The sequence below is a fragment of the Oratosquilla oratoria genome, chromosome 7, assembly GCF_046742065.1.
Source record: "Oratosquilla oratoria isolate Oo_2021 chromosome 7, ASM4674206v1, whole genome shotgun sequence".
NCBI lineage: Eukaryota > Metazoa > Arthropoda > Malacostraca > Stomatopoda > Squillidae > Oratosquilla > Oratosquilla oratoria.
In genome coordinates, this window is record NC_134783.1 from 49,071,533 (window position 1) to 49,079,032 (window position 7,500).

The window sequence follows — 7,500 nt, forward strand, 5'->3', positions numbered from 1 at the left end:
CACTTTTTTCTATGTTCCCGTGTCTGTTATAACTTTCATTTCCTTTTATTACACACGCACAAACGCACGCAGAAAGAGAGAGAGAGAGAGAGAGAGAGAGAGAGAGAGAGAGAGAGAGAGAGAGAGAGAGAGAGATCTATGTATAGGTAAATATGGATGGGTATTAGAGTAACAAAGAGAGGAGTTTGATGGGAAGGTAAGTAGATAGTTATGTAGTAGATAGGTGGGCCGGTAGTTAAGAAGATAGGTACATCGGTAGTTAAGTAGTTAAGTTGGTGGGAACCAAAGTTATTCATTTCTTAATGGATTTTTCAGCATTTCAGACAATTATGTTCTTCTTGATTCCCACACTCACAAATTCCACAACACCATTTCCTTTGCCTGAAGGACACGTAACTTGACCTCTTAACCCCCCTCCCCCCTCCCCCCTCGTTACTGGGGGGAAGGGGGGAGGCGGTGGCACGGAAATGAATAGAATAGCCTGGTGGTAACCAGTAACGAAAGAGAAAGTGGCACCGGGCACTACTTGGCGCCACAGGGTTGGATGAGATCGATTGGCGCCAGGGAAAAGTGGCACCCGACACGGAAGGGGTTAAGTAAGGATGTCTCCACCTGGTGCCACAGGGTTGGATGAGATCGGCTGGCGCCAGGGAAAAGTGGCACCCGGCACGGAAGGGGTTAAGTAAGGATGTCTCCACCTGGTGCAACAGGGTTGGATGAGATCGACTGGCGCCAAGTGGAGGAAGAAGGAAAAGTGGCACCTGGCACGGAAGAGTCTGTGGCTGTTCAGGTAACCTCGTGTGGTAACTAAACAGGGAAACTCGCAGGATTTTTCATGCGAAGAGCATTTCCTGTGAAACTGGATTTACCGAACTCCTGTGGGACTCCTGTCCGGAACTGTTGGCGTTATCGGAAGCGTGCTGGCCTTGCACTCGCTTAGTTGTGAGTTCGAATCCCGCACTCCTCTCCGATTCCCAGCAGTGGTTGTTACCTGCCACAATAGTCCCCATAGCGTATAGGGCGAAGGTGACTATTTCGACCACAGCTACGCGTCTCCTGGCGTAGACTACTACTTCGTAGTAGTAGTAGTAGTAGTAGTAGTAGTAGTAGTAGTAGTAGTAGTAGTAGTAGTAGTAGTAGTAGTAGTAGTAGTCCTCGTTTTCTTTGTCTTTATCTAATTTCATTTGGTTAATCATTTATTTATAATTTGTTTACTTATCTGTTTATTTATTTACTTATTGATTTACCTATTTAAGTAATCATTTATCTATTTACATTTTTTACTTCATCCATAGAAGCTTATACTGTCGCTTCTTCATCCATCTGCCAGAATATATCGAGCTGATTAAAATCGCCTGGCGACAACCAGAATAAGATTTTTTATTCATATATTTGTTTTGTCTTTTGGAAGATTATCAAAATAATGTTCACTGTAATGTATGTTTATTGTCTGTCGTCAAACGATTGTATTTACTCATATACACATGGCTACACACACACGCATATACAGTACACACACATAGAATACACACACATATGCACATGCATATAGACATACGTAAACACACACATATACATACATAAACACAGACACACACACACATACACACATAAACACAAATACACACACATACGCACACACACAAGTACACACACACACACACACACACACACACACACACACACACACACACACACACACACACACACACACACACACACACACACACACACACACACACACACACACACACACACACACACACACACACACACACACACACACACACACACACACACACACACACACACACATTATTTTTCCCCCTCCGCTCCCTGCCTGTTATAACATTCCTTCTCTTTTTTCCCTTGTGTCCGCTTCCTTCTCTTCCCTCCCCACCTCCCGTTTTCTCTTTTACCGATGTCCCCCTCTTCCAGCTGTTCCTTGGGTTACATCTTGGGTCCATTGGGTCGTTCTCAGGGTCCCATCTGCTCACCTATCAGATATCGTAAGCCACGTGCTCCCTCACACAACTGCTGACCAAGACGTGCGCCCACCTCGATGTGAGGTGTCAGGAGAATAAAGAGGAAGAGGAGGAAGAGGAAGAAAATGGGAGAGAAGGAGGAAGAGGAAGAAAATGAGAGAGAAGGAGGAAGAGGAGGAGGAAGAGGAAGAAAATGGGAGAGAAGGAGGAAGGGGTAAAGGAGAAGGAAAAGGTGGGGTTCAGAATAAAGAGGAAGAAGGGGAAGAAGAGGGGGAAGAGGAAGAAGAAATTAAAGAGGAGGAGGAAGGGGGAAAGAGGAGGAGGACGAAAAGGTGGGGGTCAGAATAAAGAGGAAGAAGGGGAAGAGGAGGAGGAGAAAGAAGAGGAGAAGGAGGAGGAGGAGGAAGAGGAAGAAGAAATGGGAGAGAAGGAAGGAGGAGGAAGAAGGGAAGGAGAAGGAAAAGGTGGGAGTCAGAATAAAGAGGAAGAAGGGGAAGAGGAGGAGAAAGAAGAGGAGGAAGAGGATGAGAGTGCGGTGGGGTTCAGATTAAGTAGGAAGAAAAAGAAAAGGAGAGGATGGATGAGAAAGAGGAAAAAGAGGATGGAAAAGGAAGAGGAATAAGAAGAGGAGGAAGAGGAAGTAGAGGAGGAGGATATGTTGGTAGCATGAGGTTAAGGTCAAATTAAAGAGGAAGAAAATAAGAAGAGGAGGGGGATGGGAGGAGGAGGAGGAGGAAGAGAGGACGGCGCCACGAGATTCGGATCAGAATAAAAAGGAAGAAAAAGTGGAGGAAAAAGAGGAACAAGAGGAGGAGGAGGAAGAGTAGGCGGTGACATGAGAGTAAGGTGAGGTCAGAATAAAGAGGAGGAGGAGAAGGAGGAGGAAGAGAAAGAGAGGACGGTGGCACGAGATTTGGATCAAAATAAAAAGGGAGAAAAAGAAGAAGAGGAGAAAAAAGAGGAACAAGAGGAGGAGGAGGAGGAAGAGTGGGCGGTGACCTAAGAGTAAGGTGAGGTCAGAATAAAGAGAAAGAGGAGGAGGAGGAGGAGGTGGAGGAGGAGGTGGAGGAGAAGGTGGAGGAGGAGGAGGCGGAGGAGGAGGAGGAGCAGGAGAGGGAGGTGGTGGTAGTATGATTGTAAGATGGGGGGGGACACGAGTGGTCCTGTAGTTCCTTTGTTTAAGGACGAGACCATAACAAAGGTCCAAGGGCGAGATGGACAGTATCAAGGAACAGTGCATATGACACTTGAAATACTTGAATACCCCTCAGAAATTTTGATTTTTTTTTTTCAAAACTCTTCGAAGTAGACCAAAAGTGACCCAAAAAATCAGAAGTACACATTTCGTTGTACAATGTGTACTTCTCTGTGTATCGTACATTGTACATTTACTGTACATAATATGAACTCAAACAAGTTACTTGTTAGTACATTCAATGGTACGCATACGGTCAGAATACAGTTTAAAGTTTTCTTCTTTTATAAAGAGATTACTTTTACTGAAAGAAACAATTTAGATATATAGATAAATTAGATAAATATACATATAGATAAACACATCAATAAAAATGAACATGAACATTTGAAAAATCAAAACCATGTAAGAATTCAAAATATTAAGAAAAAATTATTTTTTTATCAAGATATACATGGTTTGTTTTGATCACATGAACACTTGAAAGTTAAATACTATAAAAGGTTACAAAACACGTAACATGCATCCGGTTTGTTTTGGTCACGTGATCAGGTGGGCGTGGCTTAAGTCATTTGGATGACGAAAGAAATGATGATGATGATGATGATGATGATGATGATGATGATGATGATGATATGATGATGATGATGATATGATGATGATGATGATACTGTGGCTATGGGCTACACACTAGCAGAGAAGACCTTTTGGTCCATGGCCCGGACAGCTGCAAAAAAGATAGGAATAAGTAAATAAAAGAAAGTATAAGGAAATAAAGAAATTTATAAGCTAATCAGTATATTAGTAAATTGATCAATAGACGTACACTAGAGAGAAATTTTGAACTGTTACCCAGACAGCTGCAAGAGGAGAGTAATAAGTAAATGGATAGATTAATGTAGAAATAAATTGATAAATGGACAAATTAACAGATGTATATTTTAGTAAACGAATGATTGAATAAATAAATGAGTAAATATATGATAAATGGAAGAACAAGTGAATATTTTTTCATATAAATAAACAAAGATAATACATCATTCCGTATTATATATATATATATATATATATATATATATATATACATATATATATATATATATATATATATATATATATATAAATACATATATATGTATGTATTTCGAGTAGATGTACATGTGAATGAGACCCATGTAGTTGTGGTCATCGTCGTCGTCGTCGTCGTCGTCGTCGTTGTCCATCATCGTCGTCTTCATCATCGTTGTCGTCGTTGTTGTCGTCGTCATCATCATCATCCCCGTCTTCGTCTTCGTCGTCTTCGTTCTTCATATTCGTCTGAAGAACCCTAAGAAACCCAAAAGTGAGACTCTTGATGAGGACACATGGCCCTCTGAGGCAGCTGGGTCTGACCCAGCTCGTGCCCAACCCTGATGACCTGACCCAACCCAGCTCGTATGACACAACACACCCTTGTTTTACGAACCCTGACAATGAAGCTGTCACGTTGGCGTTTTCCAAACGAGGTGAAATGCGTTCGTTGTTGTGATAATCTAATACAGACGTGTGTGTCCCTCAGTAAATTGACTTCCACGTAAAGTTCTTGGGCGAAATGGTATTGGGATCGGGTTTATGTTCATGTGTAGTTTGTACACTTGGTATCATTTGAATAGACGTTTGATTTTTCTGTACTGTTTAAATATACAGATGGGAGTAGTTTGTATAAAAGAATTTGAACCACCCACGGTCATTTCGCTTCACGGACATTTCGGTCTACGGACGTTTTAGTTCACGGACTTTTCGCCCCATGGCCATTTCACCCTCTCGGTCATTTCACCCCCACGGTCGTTTCGTCCAAAGAACATTTCGCCCCCCAGGGTCATTTTGTTCCACGGTCATCTTGTCCCACGGTCATTTCGCCTCGGTCATTTTGCCTCCGGTCATTTTGCCCCCAGAGACATATCGCCTTATGAACATTTTGTCACACGGTCATTTTGTCACGCGATCATTTTGTCCCACACTCATTTTTGCCCCACGGTCATTTCGCCCCCAGGGACATATCACCCTATGGGCATTTCGCCTCACAGCCATTTCATTCCAGATTAGAGTAAGCCAAATTAATTGGTCCGAAGTCACCGCGAACAATCCTAGTACCCTTGGCAAGGATGACATAATCAAGAGATTTGATTATTGTTTTCAGAAAACTCGGAAAAATTTAATAACTATCTATTGTGTCATTCCCTTTTAGTTGATGATTGGTTTCTCATATATATACATTTTTTCAGGTATGCTGTTGGAATTTTTGTCTGAAATCTACTGGATTCTGGACAAAGGTAAGTGAAGATTGATTTTATCATATGTAGATTGAAGTTAGGGAATTTCTTTACTAACAAGTTATTTTGTGATCTATTTGTGGTCATTTCTTCAATTTATCTCTATATTAAAGGAAGAAAGAGGGAAAGAGAGGGAGAAGGAAAGAGAGAGGGATGAAAAGAAAGGAGAGAAAGAAAGAGGAATGGAAAGAAAGAGGGAGGGAAAGAAGGAGGGAGGGAAAAAGAGAGAGAGGAAAAGATGGAGAGGGGAAAGAGATAGACGAACAAACAGACAGACACACACACAGACAGACAGATCCCCGTTACACACAAGCACTTAAGAACATGTGTATATATAAACACTCACAGGAGCAAGCGTACGCAGATACAAATCAGACAGACGAAGGACCAAAACAAATAAATAGATAAATAAATAAATGAATAATTGAGAAAGGAAAATCCGGTTGAGGAGAGTTTTTCGTCCTCCGGTTGGCTCGGTGGCTAGTGAGCTAGCTAGCTAGCGAGCGAGCGAGCTAGTGACCAAGCACCACGGCTAATGATTCAGACGAGATATATTGCATAATAAAGGCAATTGCAAAGAAGAAGGGAGAAGGGTATCCGAGAGTTCCCGATTGAATGATGGCAGTGGAAGTGGGTGATGGTAAATACAATGGAGATAATGTTGATTGACGTATAAAAGATTCTCCCGCTTCTGTGTGTGTGTGTTGGACAGACGGTATCGACATTGTTGGGCTCTCCACAAAGGAAGAAGATAATGAATTGTAAATAATGTTTATAGCTGAGCTCTGTGGTGCTGAGGCGAGTGGACCAAGGCATTGGCGTCTGGAGTCGATAAGTTAGGTAGATGGTGGTCCTTGTCCCGCTGTTGGATTAACACGTTATGGCAATAAGAGCATATGGGGTAATGATTATGTGGTACGCTCGCATTGCATCCATACTCATGAACACAAATACCCAAGTTCGAATGCTCACGGGTGACAGTGACGGCCACAAACCCTTGCTTTCCGAGGACACAGACATACAACAGCTAAACAACTCATGACGTAATTCCCCTCACCGTTCTCTGTAAAGGGGTCATCACATTGGGCTATTTTGCCTCCAACAACCTACCTCCAACTTCCATTTGAATAACTAGAATGTTATTTCACAGAAATCTAGACTTTTCTGTAAAAACATTTCAACAGTGTATCTTACATTCGCATAGGTTTACAATCTCTAAGTTTAGCTTTGTTATATATAACGGAAAGATAATTTGATGTTTGGAGATGTGAAAAAAAAAATATCATAACCGAAGTCGTTTTTACTCAAACTCTCAACTGTCGACGCTGGAGAAGCCCAGTGTGATAACCCTAATAAGAGAACTTATAGAGACACACATGTATTGTGTACATCGATATCTTTGTGTCCTGAAGATGTTTTCTCAGTGTGCCGCAACGTTGCACGATGACGCGGATGTTCTTGTGCAAGATGCGCCTGAGAGCAATCATCAGATTGCCCTGAGCTGCCTGACGTGTTGGGCGGAAGGCCTGGGAAACACTTGTAATTGACCCTGAGGAAGAACTGGAGACGACGAGTGGTGATGGTGATGGTAGCAGCGGTGATGATGGTGGTAATGATGATGGTGGTGATGGTGAAGGTGGTGAGGATGGTAGTGATGGTGATGATTATGATACTGGTGATGGTGGCTGTAGTGGTGATGGTGATGATGGTGGTGGTGGTGGTGGTGATGATGATGATGATGATGATGATGATGATGATGATGATGATGATGATGATGATGATGATGATGATGATGATGATGATGATGATGATGATGATGATAATGGTGATGAAGGTGGTGGTAGTAATTATGATGGTGGTGATGGTGAATGTGATGATGGTGGTGGTGATTATGATGGTGGTGGTTGCTTTGATGATGATAATGATTATGATTATGACAATGGTAAAGGTGGTGATAGTGATCGTAATGATGGTGATTTTGATGATAGTAATAGTTATGATGAGGCTG